The sequence below is a fragment of the Equus caballus genome, chromosome 19, assembly GCF_041296265.1.
Source record: "Equus caballus isolate H_3958 breed thoroughbred chromosome 19, TB-T2T, whole genome shotgun sequence".
Classification (NCBI taxonomy): Eukaryota; Metazoa; Chordata; class Mammalia; order Perissodactyla; family Equidae; genus Equus; species Equus caballus.
The window spans coordinates 28089584-28109453 of record NC_091702.1 but is presented as its reverse complement, the minus strand read 5'-3'; the positions used below and the strand labels follow the sequence as shown (position 1 = coordinate 28109453).

Genomic DNA, 19870 nt, shown 5'->3' with positions numbered 1-19870 from the left:
TTCTTTTTGCTGAGGAAGACTGGCCCTGAGCTAACATCTGTGCCCATCTTCCTCTACTTTATATGTGGGACGCCTGCCACAGCATGGCTTGCCAAGCGGTGCCATGTCCGCACCCGGGATCTGAACTGGTGAACCCCCAGCGGCTGAAGTGGAACGTGTGAACTTAGCCTCTGCACCACTGGGCCGGCCCCTATTTCATCTTTTTAATGGGGATATTGTGACGTGATGGCAGAAGCATATGACTGAAGCGAGAAGACTCAAGTTCAAGTTGCAGTCCCACTACTCACTAGCTTTAAGACCTTGGATAGACACCTAACCATTCAGTCTATATTGCCTTCTTCAGACAAAGGAAGGGGGAAAGAAGTATTTCTCAGAGTATTTGTGTGTCAAATAAGATGATTTGGATGGCTATGTTCTACTGCTTCTAAAATATTATACAAATGCAAGATGTTATTACAATACTGGTAAAACATATCATCTCAGAACACTACTCAAAGCACAATAAAATCAGAGAAAAATAATATTCTTAAAAATCTGTGATTACCAAGATGCTCGCCATTATCAAGTCAATCTATATTTGTTTTTTTACTACCATTTTGGAGGAGAGAATGTCACAAATGAGCTATAACAATAGAAATTTGCACTATAATATGCAGCCATCACGATTTTCTTTATAGTCTTAGGGTTTTCTGAATGTTACTTCATTTAAAATTTTATACCACATAATAACGCTCTGAAGACTTTTGTTTGACTTAAGCCAAAGCTGATGATGAGTTTAAAGTTCCTTTTCTCTGTTTCTGGTATTTTTAATTCTTACAGAATATTTTACTTTATATGTAAAAGACATTGAAACATTTGCTCTTCAAATAAGAATATGCAGTGATAGCAAAGCTGATATACATTGGCATTCACATTTTTTGGTAGGAATATGAAGAGAGTTCACCATATTTACTCCAGTCTTACTCTTTCTCATATTCGACAACTTTCTCTTGTCCCTTCCACAAGAATCAAAGACTATCAAATATAAATAAATAAATCTACAAAGACATGAAATTTGGGCTAGAAGTTCTATAGTAAAAAGAAAAATTAAATATTCCAAATTCCATCTTTAGGTGACTATTTTGCTTCTCCTTTTATTGTCCGTGGAATCGCACACAGGACAATACCGTTACAGATCTCTGAGATGTGTACCTTCCCGGTGTAACGGAACCACTTATGAATAAAAACGCATTGTTAGGGAGTTTTCAGTCCCAGAGTTAACGCATTCATTGGTTTTTGTGCTGTACGACTTCTATTTCTGTGTGTTCTTCCCACCATAAATTCATCATCATCTTTGTTCTTTTTCATTAAAATAACAGTTATTTACTGTGTTCTCACTTAATTTGAAGCCCGAGGTGATACAGATCAATAAGACTGGAAGATAAATTTCACAAAGTTGTCAGAAAAATATGATTATATACTTGAATTTTAAAAATTCAGGCTACAACTGCTGCCACCAGCTTTATTTATTCTAGACAGGAAGTAGTAAAATTTATGTCATAAGTCTAAACCTCAAATTATTGTCCTATAAAATATCTTTCACCTAGGCACTCAGAATCTCATTAGTTTCTTTATCGTTTTGAAACTGCTAGGCCCTTAGAATTCTTATGTGGAATGTGAAAAACGAAGGAAAAGTTGTGGTAGTCCACTTAATTTTTGACTCCTAATTTTTCTCACCCTAAACTTAATCTCTTCCTCCCTCCCCTCCATATTTCGTTAATAAGTTCAGGAATATTATGCAAACTTTAATCGGTTGAGTTACCTTAGCAACAGTGGACCTGAAGTTCTCAGGAAGGAGATTTCAACTGTGTCAGGCAAAGGTATTTTTCCTTCCAATTATATTCCTCTGTAGTTTCACCTTTAGGAAGAAAGCCTATTTAAAAATATGTAATTTATAGAAATCTTCCGTTTCCAAGGATTTGGTAATTTTTCCCTTTCTTTTTCTTCACTCAAATTTTAAAGGTATTTTCAGACAAGGCGGAAATAATTTAATCCAAGTACTGACATTTTCAAAACTGTAGTCTTTTTCCTAATATTCTCTGTTGACTGCTCAGGAACGAAAATAGCAGTCATAAAAGTAAAAATAAATAATACGAATTGAGGTTCTGCATCCCGCTTTGTTTTACAAACTCCTGGTTACTCGCACAATTTTTGAAACTTCCTCTCCACCCGGCAGAGTTCTGTGCACCGCCTCCACTAATTGTTTTACCCACAAGTCCTGGGTGGTATTCTAATTCCCACAAGAAGAGGAGACTTCAGCATTCCTCTGGCTATGTGCCTTGTCTTTGTTATCTTTGCAAAGCTTTCCTTTAGTAATAGCTACTTGATTCCCGTTGTGCAGCCATGTAGAAACTCCAGACGGGCAAACACACCAAGGCATGTTACAAAAATATGATGAGCATCAATGAAGAAACTTTGGGATATGAACGTTAATCTTCCTTTTATCTGGCCATGAACCAAAAAATCTGGTCTGACTTTCCGAATTATCCATGCAGTTCACTCTTGTCATGCAGAGGTGAATCAGGAGTCAACCTTCTTTTAGTGGCAATGCCTTTATTTTGGAAAATGTTACAGCTGCAGCCAAAGATGTAGAGATTTCCTTAGTTCCCATTTCTAAGAGCATCCTCATGCAGATTCCTGGCTGGAAATGCAGGGCTCTTCGGGGTTATCCTTAGTCATTTCCACTGGGCCACTTTGTCCTTGGATGGTGTTTGTTTTCCTAGATCGAGCATGCTCAAGAGATGTTCCCCACCTGTCTAAATCTGTTCACAGATTCCATATGAGAGGTACTTGCTAATTTTATTTCATGGTTAAAAAAATAAATTAAAGCTGTCTGTACTTCTTGCCAGTAGAAATTCATGATCCATAGTTGGTTGAGATACAATTTGTTCCTCATTTAAATACAAGGTTTCTTGAACTAAGCAGATTAGTACGTCCAAATATCACGCTCTGATTCGTCAGGGAGTCTCCTTGGTAACTAGCTTTTTTTCTTTGATGATTTGTGTTTTGGGAAAGTTATTTCAATTAATGATGAAGAAACTAAAAGTTGTACACCACATACACATAGGGACCTAGGACACGCATCCCTAAAATGGCATTATTAAAAGGACAGTTTCCTATTTGCAAAAATGTGGGAGCATCAAGGTCTCTCTCTTTCTAACACAATGAAATGGTTGGGAATGGGTTATGGAAGAGCACTAGTTAGATTTATGGGTTTTAAAAATGATGTTTTTAAACAGTGTGTCATAATCATAATCTCACAAGGACGTGGGGTTGTGGTACTCAGTGCTTTTTCACAAAGCCTGAGGGAGTTTCCACTTTAATTAACCAGTTTCCACTTTAATTTGCAACTTGCTGGCACTCATCTCTAATTTAAAAGGGTAAAAGATAATTTACTTAGAAAATATTGACTGGACTATTAAATGCTTAACTAAATCTTCTTCTCCCGCTTTGTACCTATCGTTGCTTCTTCCTTCAGACTGATACTGTTTAAAAGAGGCAGCACTTGCTAGACTTTGGGGATATTATTGATAAACTTCATAGTGAGGGGATAAAAACTGCTCAGATCTGGGGTTAATAATCTCATGACAAAATCATTCCGCCTGCAAGCCAGTAGCCCTGCAAAGCAATGTGGCTATGTTATGCAAAAACAATCTGACTAAAGTATTAAATATTAATTCCTTAATTTAAAAAGTGAGTCAGTGTTGATGTAGCTGGCTGATTTGGCAAGGATGAGCAATAGATGTCTTGCTCTCTTGCTGCCTTTTGATGGTCGGAATGCTCACAGGCTGATATTGTAGTGCTAACCCTATGTGTCAGTGTCACAGACAATAGTCACCCCATGGGGTCTATGAAAGATCCATAAATGGAGCCATCTCAAGTATGGCTTCCTTGGGCTAAACTAGAGGATCATTATCGCTAATTGTGGCCTATTTCATGAGCTTTTCAAATACTGACAGCTACTCGTCCTAGCACCAACCCACTCCTTTCTATCAAGGGCAGTCAGTGGCAGAGCTTGGGCGTGAACGCAAACCCAGGCCTGCTTCACTTCACACCCTTTCCTCTTCCCCAAGATCACTCTAGCTTGTTACCAACGACTTCTCTTCTCAGTCTGCGACCCCATACCCAGGTGGAATTAGGCAGAGGCACCTTCTCTGGGGGAGTGTTCAGCAGTCAATGTTATGAAGGAGAAGAGCATGAGAAGAAGGAGGGAGGGCCTTCCAGATGGGTGAAGGATTTATGTATTTACTTAAGCAAGAAAGGGAGAATGTAGCAGATGAGTGTGTTTGATCAGTGTTTGATAACACTGGAAATCAGGATCATTAGCAAAAAGAAGCAGTTGGTGGGTGAAGGTTAAACTGAGATCTAGGCTGTGCTGTCCAATACGATAGCCACCTGCCACATATGGCTATTGAGCCTTTGAAACGCGGCTAGTCTGAATTGAGATGTGCTGTAAGTGTAAAATATACATCTGAGTTTGAATACTTAGTACAGAAAAGAAGACTAAATATTTCATTAATAATTTTTACATGATATAACATTTTAGACATATTGGGTTAAAGAAAATAAACCATCAAAATTAATCACAGCTGTTTCTTTTTACTTCGTTTTAATGTGGCTACCAGAAAATTTAAAATTACATACAAGCCTCACATTTGTGGCCTGCAGTATACTTCTATTGGACAGTGTTGACATGGAGTTTGACTTTGAGCAGAATATTGCTTAGGAAATGCTGAAGAAAACAGCTGAGCAGATACTTGAATAAAACGAAAATTATACTTGAAGATTCTGTTCTTGTGACTGTTGCAGCTTAGAAATCTTTGTAGGGAGAAGACACTAGAGGGAGGGAAGATATAACCAATAATAATTATCATTATTATTTTTTTTCCTCCCCAAAGCCCCAGTGCATAGTTGTGTATCCTACTTGTAAGTCCTTCTGGTTCTTCTATGTGAGCTGCTGCCACAGCATGGCAACAGACAGATGGGTGGTGTGGTTCCATGACTGGGAAATGAACCCAGGCCACCAAAGGAGTGAGAGTGCTGAACTTTAACCAATAGGCCATCAGGACTGGCTCGGATAACAATTATTGTGTATAGACTATCTGCCAGGCATACTAGTCCATTATCCCTCTTAATTCTCAAATCAACCTTGGTTTGTAAGTATTCTTTCTACTTCACAGATGAGAAAATTGAGGTTTAGAAATGCGAAGTAAATTGCCCCAAATTACCTAACCTAGGGAGGGAAGATTGCAGATTCAAACTCAGATCTGCTCCAGTCCTTCCACTTAACTAGGGAGGTGGAGAAGAGTGGCAAGACAACTGGGGACGTGACTGTGGGGATGGGGGACATCTAGAAAACACTGCAACAGAAAAATTATCAGGACTTCAGAAGAGACCAGTGCAAATGGTTAAGAAAAAGGAGATTTAAGTAAATCTTACATCAAGAGCACTGGAGATACAGAGCGAGGTGAGAGAAAGTCCCAAGTCCCAAGTTAAGGATTATGCTGATGAAAAAGCTCTACTCTCTCCAAAACCCATTCCATGGAGTCATCCCAATAACATACATTTATTGGTCTCTCACTGTATGCAAGACAATGTCTAGCAGGATAGGAGGCAAAGATAACCGTAAATATAGTCTCTAGTCTCTTGTCTACTTGGGAAGGCAAGAAAAAGACCTCTGAAACAGTTGAATGGTAACAAAGCTTGGGGTAGTGAAAATAATGGTACCTGACTAGGAGTTAGGAGGTGTACGCTCTTTTACACCCTGGATCTTTGGATAACTGGCAGGATGACATTGTACAAGCTACTCAAACTTCTAGCGTTCAGTTTTCTTCTCTGTGAAGTTGGCATAACATTATCTCTTCATGGCTGTTGTGAGGACCAAAATCTGAATGAGGCAATGTATATGAGTATGCCTTATGAATTGTAAAGGGCTATACCTGACTTGAAAATCCATTCATTCGCTGTTACTGGGTTGGAGAGATATAGGACCATTGTTTCTTGGGTCCATTGTTAAATCCACAGATGTCAGGCTTCTGACTCCTTCCTAATAGCACCTGAATGTGAATACCATTGACTGAGTCAGTAACATTTATTGAGCACATATAACTAACTGTTATGTCTTACAGCAACTCTGTAAAGTTGGTCTCTTAGCCCTATTTTACTAATGAGAAAACCAAAGCTCTGAGTTTTAGTAACTCTGTTAATAAGTGTGAGAGATGTCCTTAAATCTATGTTCTCTCATACAAAGTTATGTGCTCTTGCCTCCAACTCCCAGAGTCTGATTCCGTGGGTCTGGAGTAGGGTCCAGACATCTGTATATTTTTTAAAACTTCCTGGTGATTGCAGCAGGTGTCTAGGCTCAGGAACCTCAGCTCTAGAAAGCTCTTGAACATCTTTGGTGACAAGTGTTGTCTTGTGGGGCAGCTGGGAGCTCTGACTGTTAGAACAGTCCAAATTTGCCTCCAGCAGCTTCTACTGATTGGCCCAATCCTATTCTGAAGGAACACAGAGGGAGCCTAAAAATCTTTCAGTGACACCCCTCCAGACACTTCAGGTGTTCTTCACGGGCCTGTGTTGAAGGCATCTGGGGTCCCTTCATAAGAGGTAGTCCCACAAAGTCTTTAAACTCCAAGTCTATTATTTCTTTCTTCTCTGGAACACTCCTTGCTGAGAGAATAGAGAGGCGAGAATTAAAGGATGGGTCACTGATGAGGGAGTTTAATGAGGAGTGGGTGAAACCAGGAGAGTGCTGTCCCTCTGGATGCCTGGAGTAGATGTACATAAATGCAGTAGACAGCCGTGGTGAGAGACATCAGAGACGTGACCTCAGTAGCTTCAAGAGCCAAAAAGAGAATTTAGAAATTCCTGGTATTAGAATTTGATTTTAATATTTCTTTTTTCAGTAATATGAAGTATTTTAGTTGTGTTTCTATTTTTCTGTCTTTTCCATTCCCCAAATGATAAAAGCAAAACAAAACAAACTCTTCAAAACTAAAGAAAAAGAAGGTTTGGATCAAGAACAGTGCAAGAGAATGACAGCCAGCCTCCAGACAGCGAGCTAGGAGGTGTAGAAGCTGTCAGCACAGCAGGAGGACGTAAGCAGTCCTGGAATAAGTGTGCTTCCAGCCAGACAGGCCTTAAAGAGACCTCTGGGGCCTCACTAGGCAGGCGCTGGTAGAGTCAGATTAAAAGAAAAGGCACAGCCTTTCTGCCATCTCCAGCTCCCTCTAACCTTATCTGTCTCCCACAGGCTTTGCTTCAACTTTATTGGGATTAAGGAAGATGTGCAGTCTCACTCCAGAAAAAGAGGGAGTGGGAGGCAGAAACAATTGGCTGCTAATTTGTGTGCAGGGGGATGCTTTAGGGCTCCTCGGGGTCTCCTGCAGTCTGAGGCGGATCCTATCCATCCTCCCCCACTGTCATATGCCAAGGTCACACTCTATGCTCTCCTCCAACTGCTTGGGGGAAGAGGCCTGAAATGGGTCTTTAGGTAACATTTCCAAGGACAGAGCATCTTGTGAATCGGGGCATTTTAAGCCACCCTGCCTCAACTTCTTGTTGGAAAAAATGAGGGAAATATGCACCTAAATAAAATGATGAGAGCCTAGGAATGGTGAGTACAGCTCGGCTTTTACCGTATCTAGGGAGTTTTCAAATCTTTGTAGGTACTTCTCAGCCCATTTGTTCTAGCTTTTGGTCATCTATATTTTACCTGTCAACCCTGGAGGTCAAAGAGGGCAGAGAAGGTGGACATAGATTGAGCATAAGTTCCCTCTGTTTCCAGAAATCCTGAAGTGTGCATGTGGCCTCTCTAGTCCCTGAGACCTCCTTGAACAGAATCTTTACCACCTGCTTTTTTTTCCCCTTTGGTATCTAAATCAGCATGCCACTCAGTCTGCCTTGTGTATAATATTTCCATGTGTCCATACACACCAATAGACTATAGGCTAAAGAGGAAAACTTGTGTTTATGGAATATCTACTGAAAATCACACTGTCCTAAAGATTTTATTGTTCATTCATTCATTTCACTGATATAAATTGAGCCCTTACTTAAGAACATCTCGCATTAGTAATGGAAGTAGACATGTTCATGTAGATTACGTCTTTCAGGGGATGCAGTCAACAAACAAACTGATCAGTGAACAAAACAGTTACAGCTTATTGTTAAGTGTTAACAAAGGTGTAAACAAGGTACTGTGACAGAGAATAATGGAAGGATCTATTTTAGAAAGAGAGTCAGGAAAGGTCAATAGGTCCCATTTAAATTAAGCCCTGTAAGGTGATGAGAAGGTCACAATCATGCCAGCACCAGGTCACTACATGTCCCCACATTATTCCAGGACATGTTGGTCTCCTCTCCACTGCTCGCATAGAATACGAAAACATTTTCCTGTCTTTCTGCCCTTTCTCTTTCTGGTCCAGGCAGTCAGAAGAATCCCCAGCTGAGGAGGTCTTCTGAGTCTTCATATACTGGTGACTCTGTGTGTTGCGGGCATATGTCAGAAATGAAGTGATCAGCCTGCACAAAATATCTCCCAAAGCAGCTCCCTTTTGATCAGCCATTCCCATCAGGCTGCCACATTCAGGGAAGATAAACAAAAAGAAGTTCTGTTCTGGTTTTCTTAAATAATATTACCAGGTTTTCCTCCTTTCTGCTACCTTCTTCCTCTTTCTATGTCTTTTTGCCTAACTTCTTATAAACTCTGGTTCTCTCTACGTGGTGTACAGACTACAGGCCAGGAGTGTCAGGAGGAGACTGGGAAACAAAGCACAAAGCTGCTGGTGGGAAGAGAAAACAAGCAGGGCCAAGGGCAGGGGAGGGGAGAGGGGAGTGTGGTGATTGATCTGGGCCAACACAGGGGCTACCCTGAAAGAGAGAAGGCCGAGTCATGCCCTGGTTTCCTGCTGGTCAGGTTTCAGTGTGTGAGCCCCTTCCCATGCCTTCTGTCTTTTGTCCTGCCTGTTGTCCTCATTCCTCTGATTTGTTCCGTTGTTCGAAGTCTAAAGTTGTCCTTTGTATAATAATACAGGAAAAGCAATATCATTCATAAAATTACAAATAAGTGGATGGTGGAGAGAAATCCCTGAGCCAAAAGGCCTCCTGTGAACTGATCTCAACATGAGAGCATTTGACTTCACATTTCCAGAGCCCTGGCAACTGTTTTGTTTAATTGAGTTTTACTTATATTGACGGGGGCAAAGGTTATGTTATGAGGAAATGGAAGTTAGGCTAAAGACACCTTCTCTTCTCTGGCAGGTTGAGTCACTCTCTTTTTTGGCTGTGGTGAAGACGGCAGTTGGCTCTGGACTCTGAGCACTGCCTGAGGCTGACCAACTCTGCGGCCCAGGGCAGGCCACTTGCCTTCTCTGAATCTCTGTTTCTTCATCTGACATGGGGGATGATTTTATGCCTCCAGCACTCTTGGGAGGAGTCAGTGATATAATGCTGCTGAAAGGTTTTGAATCCTGTAAAATGCTAAACAAATGGGAGCTATTATCTTTCTCTGGCATGGAAAGGTCAGGAATAAGTGAGTGTCAGGCAAAACATGAGAACATTTCTTGGAGTATGGGCATCTTGATTCCGCTACCTGGGACAGTGTGTCAGGCCCCAAGGTTGCCTTCAGAACTTTTGCTGGGAGAGGTTACTTTACCCCCAAGCGGGTTATGTTCTGCCTCAGGATGGGTTATTGTTACTTGGGTGCCAATGAAAAACTTGGAGCTTATGGTGGGATGTTTGATGAGATTGGGGTGGCAGTGGCGGGGGACTGAGGGGTCTCCTCAGGAGGAGGGAGGTGGTGCAAACAAACCCAACATGCCAGCACTCTCCTTTTGCAGAGGCAGTAAGGTGAGCTTGGAGACAATGGTGGCAGCTGGAGGAGAAAACTGGATGGGTAAAGAGGATGTGAGGGCAGAATTTGGATATTGGGGAGAAAGGAGAGCAATGAAGGAGCCCTCCTGTTAATCTCCCTGTACTATCCCTCTCTGTGTGTCTGGGTCTCTATCGTCTGTCCACCTCTCTGTCTGCCAACAATTGGACTGCAGCCTGCAGCCTGGTGTGAAACCCTCATCATTTGTGCCCACTGAGCTAATCTTGTCTCTCATACCTCTGAGTGTGTCTAGGCTCTCAGGTTGGATTTGTGTCCTGGGCGGCTTCTAGTTCCTTACTAGGGCCTGAGCCCTGCCATGATGCCAGCCTGCTTACACTAACCTGCTCCGCTCCCCAGGCCTGTGTGCTTTCTCCAAATCTCTGCTTCAGCCTGGTTTAGGAGCATTAACAGGGGCCTGGGGGCAAAGAGACTTGAGTTTGACTACTGATTCCATCTTATACTGGCTGGGTGAGTTCAGGCAGCTAATAATCCTTTCTGAGCCTCAGTATTCTCATCTTTAGAATGGGGATAAAATATTAGTGTTTTGAACATTTATGAGATAATGTATGTAAAGTACCTAATAGACCTGACACATAATATGTGGTGAATAAATGGTTGGTATAATGATTGTTATGGTTATTCCACATGGAGGTGCTCCTACCTGACAGACAGGAGACCAGAAACTCCTCCATCCCCTGGATCTGAAGGTTTCAATATCAGTCCTCATTTTGTAATGATGCTGTGGACTCTCTGATTTATACCCTGGCTTCTATTATTCATGGGATGCTTAAAACTGGGTCCATTCTCCTGTCCCCAGAAAGGGTCTGGAGTAGAGTAGATAGTTCTACTTTTAGATATGCTTTTCCAAGAAAACATGTGAACACAGATCAAAGATTCTCTATATTTATCAAAGCAAACACTTTTTTAAAAAAACACCTAAGGAAAAAGCTCAGATGCTGACGTGCGGTCTTTACTTACCCACGCTTGCATTTGCTCAGGTTTTGTCCTGAGTCTGCCCCGAGCAGGTGTGTCAGAAGTTCTGACATCGACAGAACTCAGTCCCTGTGGGAAACTGACAGTTCATTCTTCTAAACTTAACTTCACCTTGGCCTCCTTGGAGTGCCCTCAGAAACATGGTAGTGGTAGCTAGCTCGATGCAACTTAGAGGAATAAACTCCATTATTTTAAACTTCATCAGGTTCTAGAAGTCTTGGCAGGCATTTACTACTCAGTGATTTAAATACACCAGGATTTTCACCAATGCTTATTAAAAGGCTCATTAGGCTTTTAAATACTAGTAGCTTTTATAATAGGACATGTTGATGAGTGAATTAAAAATGAATCAAAATCTTATTGTGAAATTATATCATTCTTCATTCAACATTTAACAAATATTTCCTGAATACCTACCACGTGCCAGACCCATGGTGCTGAGGACTCAAACAATGCAAATCTCTTTCCTCCTGACACTTCCCTTCTGTTGTAACAATGAGTAAAGGAAATACAGAAATTACATATTGTATTTGAAGATAATAAGTGTCCTAGGGAAACATTAGATAGAAAAGGAGGATGGGAAGCGCAGGAGTTGCAATTATAATTATTGTGGTCAGAGAGTCTTATTAAGAACATGAGAGTGAGCTGCATGAAATTCTGGGAGAAGAGCATTCCAAGCAAAGAAAGCAGCAGATGAAAAGGGCCCTGAGGCTGGAGCATCCCACCTTGCTCCAAGATTAGCAGGGAGGCCATTGTGGCTGAACTGGACTGAGCAAGGAGGAGTCATAGATGATGTCAGGTTGTGGTGGCCAGTTTGTGAAGGGCCCCGGAGGCCACTGTAAGGACTCTGGTTTCTATCCTGAGAGAGGTAGGTTTTGAGAAGGGGAGGGTCATGAGCTGACTTGCCTTTTAACAGGGTCACTCTGCTCCATTGGGAATAGACTGTAGTGGGAGGAAGGTAGAAGCAGGGAGACCTGCAATAATTGAGATGAGAGATGAAGGCAGTTTTCATTAGTGTGGTGGAATTGGTGATGTCAGATTCTGGCTGTGTTTGAACATAAGATCAATCAGACTTGCTGATGGATTAGATGTAGGGAATGAGAGAGAGGAGTTAAGGATACCTCCTAGAGTAACCTTATCCTCAGTTGCTTCAGCAACTGAGAAGTGACCGTTGATTGAGAAGAAATGAGTGTGGGTGAAATACATTTGGAACGAAGTAAGGTATTCAACTTAAAATGCTAATTATAAAGATATAAATTAGATAGCCAAGTGGAGATGTTGAGTAGGAAGTTGGATCTGTGAATGTGGAGTCCAGGGTAGAAATATAAGGAGTTGTGAGCTTATAAAAGATATTTATAGCTATGACATTAGTTTAAGTCATCTAGGGAGTGAGTGTAGAAAGAGAAAAGAGGAGGCGGGAGAGATGAGGAGTAAACAAAGGAAACTGAGAAAGAGTGGCCAGTGGAGTAAAAAGAAAATCAGCAGTGCGTGATGTTCTGAAGCGAGGAAAGAAAGGAGGGAGGGATGAAAATCAGCTGTGTCAAATGTTTCTGAGACGTAAACAAAGTGAGGCCTGAGAACTGATATTTTGATCGAACAAATAGAGGTTTGGGTAAACTTGATAAAAACAATGGATGGAGTTATGTGGGTAAAAGTCTAATTGAAGTGAACTTAAGAAGTTTCCTTCTTAAGGAAGAGAAGAATTGGATTGAGTATAGACAGACTTTTAAAGGAACTTTACAGTAAAGAAAAGCAGAAAAATTGGGCAGTTCCTGTAGGGAAGTGGAATCAAGAAAAGATACTTGAAGGATTGGGGACTAGTAACCTGCCTTTAGGTTGATGATAAAGGCTCCACAGAGAAGAAAGATTTAATGATGCAGCGTTGGAGCACTATTTTGGGTGGGCATGGAATCTAGTGCGCAAACGAAGTGTTGCTCTCCCCTGGGAGCTTGGACAGTTCATCTGCAGTAAGAGGAGGGAAGGCAGGACTTATGAACACAGATGCTGGTAGATGGCTGAGTGTGATGGTGGGAGTGTGAAGGAGTTCTCCTATGATTGTCCCTGTCTCTTTAGCGATGTAGGAACTGAGATCATCAGCTGAGAGTGAAGATATAGGAGAATGGAGTGGAGATATGGGAAATCGGAAGATACAAAATTGAAAAACACTACATTTGGCAATAGATGAGGGAAATATATTCTCCCTTAGACCTACTTGAAATTTAGGGTCATGAATAAAAAGTGAGACTATTTTGCATTATTATAGACTTGTATCCAGCCATATTCAATTGCATGGGCACAACTGCAGAATAAGTGGAGAGCTGAATTTAACCAGGGCTGAAGTTTTGCCAAGTGAGTGTGACAAAGTATGAGGGGGCAAGGGAATTGAAGATGCATGCAAAGGAATGATAAAAAATAATTGGTTGTGGACTGTAAGCTGGGTAAGAGAGAAGGTGAAATAAGGACATGAGGGAGGTGAGAGACAAAGAAAGGGTGGTATGATCAGTGGATTGTAGATCTTGGTGCTGTCAGTGGTTTTTGGCAAGGCACAAGAGGAAATGAGCCAGAGAGACAGGAGGCGGTGGTCAGAGTGAGATGTTTCAAATTTAGATATGGACATGTTGCAGGTTTTGGTAAGGACAATTCTGGAGGAATGACCCTGGGAGTGACTGGCTGAGATAGGAAGGTGGACAATATCATTGGAGAAGAGGAGTTTCAGAGACTGAAAGGGCAGCCTTTTAGAAGACCCATCAATGTGAATAATGAAGTCATTAAGAATTTGAAGAATTCCCCGAACTTAGGTAAAGATATTGAAAGCATTAGTTGAGGATACACTGTCACCTTCCTTAGCATGCACAAATCAAATGTAGTTCACTATGGCATTTCCCTATGGGTGTATGCAATCATGAAACCAATGTTAGTACAGACCCTCCTGTATGTTAGGGGCCTCACCTCTGAACTTTACTAAGCAAACTTTACGTCCCTCTAGGCTAGTAGTCATCCTTTGACTTATCTGCTTTCCCAACCCCCCACAAGCTCTTTAAGGCAGAGGTGATATTGTTACTCGTAGCTAGCCTCAGAAGCTGCCACGGTGCCTCTACAGGTGCTCAACAGACATTTGTTATGTGTAGCACACAGCGCTTAAGAACACTGATTCTGAAGTCTGACGCACCTGGGTTCTGATCCCAGTTGCCTCTTATTAGCCACATACCCCTGGAAAGACACTTAATCCCACTTCTTCATCTGTAAAATGGGGACAACAATAACACCCCCTTATTGGGACGTGTAGTCAGGAGTTGGTGAGATAAGGTTTTATCTGTAAATTGCTCGTTTAGTCCTGGCTCATAGAAAATGCATAGTAAATTTTAACTTCTGATGCATGAAGGCAATCAGACTTCATGTTTGACTGGGTTATTTCAAGAATGGCATGCTTCCACATCAGCCAGCACTGTGCTACAGTCCTTTAGAGGAAAAGGGAATTGGGAGCAACCTGACTCTCTGGTCTCCAGTGATCCGGTAACAGGCCCAGTGAGAGATGATGAAAGAATAATTCTTTTTTATGTCAGTAGAGCACTTCATGAGCTTTGTTAGCTAAAGGTATGCACGCCTCTGTACATGCAGCCCAGGAAATGCAGTGTCTCTGTCTCCACAGCTTCCCAATGAACTGAGAAGTGTCGCCGGCTCCTGCGTGTGTTGTCCGTGATTGCATTATTGTACCACATGTTGGTTAAACCAGAGCGCATAGATATGATAAATGCTCATTGACAAGCACAGAAACTACTCTTTCACACAAAGGCACAATTAAAGAACTGCTCCTAGGCTCTTTGTTTTCAGGGAAACCAGGACGGTCCCAGAGCAGGGTGAAGTGGGCTAAAATGCACACTGTCTCACACCGTGTAGTCTTTTCCTGCTCCTCATTAAGCCCCCCATTCTTTTGGTTGACCAGAAAACTGTGGTGTGGAACATCAATTTCACCTTCTGTCTGTATCCTGTATTTTTCTCCCTAAGCTCGGAGCTCGCTGCTCTGAGACGCTGGGGGCTTAGCTAATGAGTCTAGACTGCTCATTTTCTCTGCTTAGCGGACGGGAGCACCTGTCATGTGTGGGCAGACGGCCTCTCTGGAGGTTGGGCAGTGGTGGTGTGTTCGGACCTTCTTTCTCTTTCCGAATGCCACAAGGTTGCACAATTAAGGAAGAGTCAAAACATCTTGTGTCAGCCCTCAAAGCAGCTGAAAAGTGCCTCTTCTGGTATTTTAGGTTGGAATTTTAGTGGAATTACTCTGAATTGGAAACTTTAAAAGAAACTTTTTCTTTCAATGAGCCTGGAAGTTTTTTGGGAAGGAAATAGGTGTTTTGATTTCCTCTAGATATCTTTAGATCTCTACAGTTTCAAACCAACGTCAAACAAGTACTCTGTTTTCTTGTAGCCTGTGTGTTTGTACGTGTACATGTGTGCATGGTGGGATAACTTTCAGGAATCAGTTCGTTTAATGCAGGCATCAGATTGAATCTGCAGCTGCTTTCTGTTCCAGAGGCAATTCCACTGTCACCTGTTACGTGCTCCAGCATCTCTTACACCCAGGTCTCCAGAGAGGAGGAAGCAATCTCCTTTATGCGCATCTCTAGTGTACTGTGTAGGCGTTAGAAAAACATCTGAAATGTGAGTCACAAGACCTAGATTTTAGCCACAGAGCAGTTACTAACAAGTAGATGACCTTGGGCAAATCACATCACCCCCCAAACCTCAGCCTCCTACTTAGCAGAATTAGCAAATTAGCTGCTTTACAGTGGAAGCAATACAACGGAGTATTTAAGCCTTTTGGCTAGGAGTCAGATGACGTGGTTCAAATCCTGGATTCAAAATGCAAGAACTGCATGACTTTGGTTCTCAACTTTATCACTTGTAAAATTAGGATAATAATGTACCCAGTTTATAAGGATTGTTGTACAGCCCTTCCATGAGTCGAACAACGGGCCATTGTTTACGGTTTATTCATCTAATTTTAAATCCATGTAACATCAATATGTAACATCAATACAATAAAGACCTTAGAACACTGATGCATAGCACTAAAAATGTTGGTGGTTGTTGTTAATATTATCATCATATCTCTAAGGAGTCTTCCAGTTTTAAACTTTTCTTTTGTTTATTTTATTTAATACTGCTCACTCCTTTTGTCTCCACTCCCTTCCAGAAGCTCTTTGATTGTCACGACTGGTGTTAACGGTGTCTAGTGGGTAGAGCTCAGGAATGCTGCTAAACGTCTTACAATGCACAGGACAGTCCTTCTCCCTACCATCAAAGAATTACCCTACCCCTGAGGATTGCTATGGGGACAAAATGGTTAGAGGCTGCTTTGAGAGTCTCTGGAAGATGCGTTTTCGTTTTCTTTGCCAAATTAGTACGTATTGGCAGTGGTGATGCTTCTGGCTCCTGTGAGTGCAGATGCAGGAGGATGGTAATTCTCATTTTATATCCTTAACTTTTTAGTGGGAAAGCTCAACTTCCACTCCTCTCCCTCAAATCAATAATTTTTTCCCCTAGTTTAGAAGAATCAGCAAAAACCTACCTGGCTGCCTACAAATAAAACCTTTCTTGGATGTATCTACATCTGCTCTCTTTCCCTCATTTCTGGGTCTGCTGCTTTATCATGCTTTACCCTCGGCTTGGGACATCGCCTCCCTCTACTGCTCATCTTCTTTTTCTTCTGTACCTATTAAAATCCTACTCATCCCTCAAGTGGGAAAGAACTCAAACGTGACTCCATCCATGATACTTTTCCAAATAATCCAAGGGTTTCCTTTTTGACTCCTGACTCCCAGAGACCTGTAGTTTTATGTTTCATGACATATCTCATATCCTGCCTGGCATTAAAGGTGTTGATATTCCTGTGTAATCACTCCTCCTAAATGATAAGTCCCTGGAAGGCAGGGCTTGACTCTCATTCATCTTTGAATCACGTGTAGAATTTAGCACAATGTCTTGCACACAGCGAGGGCTCAACGAACATTTGTTGAATTACGATATTGTCCCCATGACTAAGTTCCACCCACACATGATCACTGCAGTCCCTCAGCCTGCGCTAGGATTCCTGGTTTAATGTTCCTACTTTTTACCTTCACAACCCCCACACTCCTCCCTCTTCCCCTCCCCTCCTCTCTCTTTTTGTTGAAGGTTAATTATTTTCATTGACGAAGTCTGCTGTGACACACTTCACTTGTCTGTTCTCCTCTGTTAATGCGCAAGCTATTTTAGGAATGCAACAAAAGGTGGCAGCTGCTATTTATAAAATAGGAAGCAGTCTGAATTCCCCTGTGGGTCACGTGCCCATACATCTTCATTTATGTTTGAAAGCGGTGTTTCCTACCAGCCGTGTGATTTCCTTTTTTCCCATTACACCACTCACCCTATCCACTACAGAAATCATTGAGGATTTTTATTCTATTTTTGGCTTGGCTTTAATTTTCCATTTGATTTAGATTTCTTCCCGGTTCCTCCTTTCTTTTTATAAAAAGCAGGAGAGAGAGAAAAAGCCCCACCAAGCTGTGCAAATGTCTTTTTAGGAATTGGACCTCTCCAGATGAGAGCTTCATTATTGATGAAGAACTGAACCTTCTGCCCCTGAGATTTGGTAATGGAAGTGTGCTGTTTTGTAAAGTCTTAAGCGTTTTTTTTTTTTTTAATCACGGTAATATATAAACCATTTAATGTTATGATCACTTGCTATTGAAGAACAGAAGATATGGGAAATTGCAGTAAGTTACTAAAAGTAATAATGGCTTTATTTTTAGTGCTGATGAAGTGAATTCAATTTAGGTCACCTCACCAGTACGCAATGTCTGCACATATATATATGTAGGAGCTGTGATTTGGACGCACACACTGGAGCCTTACAATTAGATTGAAGCGCAGATTCATAACTTCAGGACCTCGTGAGTAATGAGATTCATTATTTCAGGTCTTTAAAGAACTTTTGAACTCAGCCCCCTGACACTTCTCCTTCTCTACCCCCATCTAACTTCACTTCTGCTGAAGTTATAATTCTAAAGATGATCGCATATCTAGTTTCTTAAAAACATCTGCAGATTCTCCATTATGTACAGCATGGGGTCCAAAACTCCTTAGTGTGGCAGAAAAGGCCCTTTTATTCCACCCAAATGTATCTCTTGCCTTCACTTCCTGATCCTGTATTCAATACACATTTTACTCCAGCCACAGCAAACTTCCTTCTCTTTGCTGAAGACACTGTGGATCTTTCCATGCCTTTGACCCTCTGAGCAACAACTGCCTTTTCCTGGAATGCTCTGATTGTCCTCTATGCCCTCCGCTCCTCTTGACATGCCCCCACACTTCCTTCTCTGAAGTGATAAATGTGGAAAGGACTCACAGAGGGCTTGGTGCAGAGCAAGGGTTCAGTAAATCAATGTTCGGTGAATGAATAGACAACTGAGTTTGCAAATTCAAAGGAAGATCTTCATCTTATGAATGAGTTATTCTATGGCTGTTTAGAAGTCACTTGAATCCAGCATGACTGATCCATGTAGAATATGGTTTTTATATGAAAACGGTTACATTCTTTCCTTTCTTAAAAGCTCTCAGAGTGAAAGAAGACCCTTCTTCCTTGACAATCCTTGTAGCAATTACTCTCCTGGAAGCTCCTGCTCCATGAGCCTGGGGGAGCAGAAACCCTGGGGATGGGAAAAGAATGGAAGTTTGGGCAGGAAAGCTGATGCTCAGGAGTGGGGTTTCGGGGACAGCGGCCTGGGAGGGGAGAGGTTCTGATGGAGGTTTGTTAGTCTGCTAGGGCTGCCATAGTGAAGTACTACAGACTGTGGGGCTTAAACAGTGCGAGAAATTTATTTTCTCACAATTCTGGAAGCAAGAAGCCTGAAATCAAGGTGTCAGCAGGGTGGGTTTCTTCTAAGGCCTTTCTCTTTGGCTTGTAGATGACCTTCCACCTGTGTCTTCACATGGTCTTCCTTCTGTGTCCCAATTTCCTCTTATAAGGACACCAAATTGGATTAGGGCCCACCCTGAGGACCTCATTTTAACTTAATTACTTCTTTAATGATCCTGTCCCCAAATGCAGTCACTCTGAGGTCCTGGGGGCTGGAATTTCAGCATATGAATTTTGGAGAGGATATTATCCAGCCCATGACAGGATGGCAATGGGGACAGTCGTGAGACAGCAGTGGCTGCTCACAGGACCCCCTGGAGGGCAGGAACTATGCCTTGTCTCAGCATTGTTCCCAGTGTCTTTCATGGTGGGCATTTAATATATGTTTTGGTACTGAGTGACAGCCTCCACTTAGAAGAGAAGTAAGATTCTGATCAAGTCTCTTCAGCCTTCTTTTCATAAGTGAGTTTTATCAGTATTTTGACATTCTCATTTAAATAATTGTTGAAAATACTGACCACGATCAAGGATTGAAGCCTTCTCTGCGCAGCCCTCCTGTGAGTTGAGCAATGGACCATGATTTTTAGGTGGGTTTATTTAGCTAATTTTAAATGACCCGACTATATTGCCCTGCAGGCCACATTTCTCCCCAAAGATGTCTTGTTTATATGTTTATTTCACCAAGGGTCTTCATGAAATTTTTATTTATGTGCTTATGGCCAAACTGATTCTTCAAAAAGAGTTTGAGGTGGCTCTTAAAATGTAGACAGAGTACATTTAGCTTCATCTTCACTTATCTCTTTCATGACCTTGTTGCAAATGTGAGTAGTGTTGATTCGGCTTGTCTGGCTTCTCAGTGAACCATGCAGGTGCCTAGTAATTGCCATTCTCTTGTGTCCACAAGCCACGTTTTTAGATAACCTTTCTGGAACATTGACATGGACTTCCCTGGTCTGCAGGTCCCCAGTGACACATGAACATTTACATCGAATAGACAAGGAGGACTAAAGTCTAGAGGTCTACACAGCTGCTCCAGGGGCCAGTAGGATTAGCCGGAGTCACACTAGAAAGGT

General features: G+C 41.8%; 1 protein-coding gene across 6 annotated transcripts in view; it reads right to left on the bottom strand.

Moving 5' to 3' along the window:
• The window catches only part of KCNMB2 (potassium calcium-activated channel subfamily M regulatory beta subunit 2), a 224357-nt gene that overhangs the window by 106018 nt on the left and 98469 nt on the right, over positions 1-19870 (bottom strand). Inside the window, exon 1 of one of the 6 annotated variants that reach the window (XM_023623330.2) lies at positions 1802-6874. The exons of the other annotated variants lie outside the window; for them this stretch is intronic. The gene's annotated coding sequence lies outside the window, so the exon portion shown is untranslated. Of the gene's footprint in view, positions 1-1801; positions 6875-19870 lie in introns of those variants that run through there. 6 annotated transcript variants of the gene reach the window in all.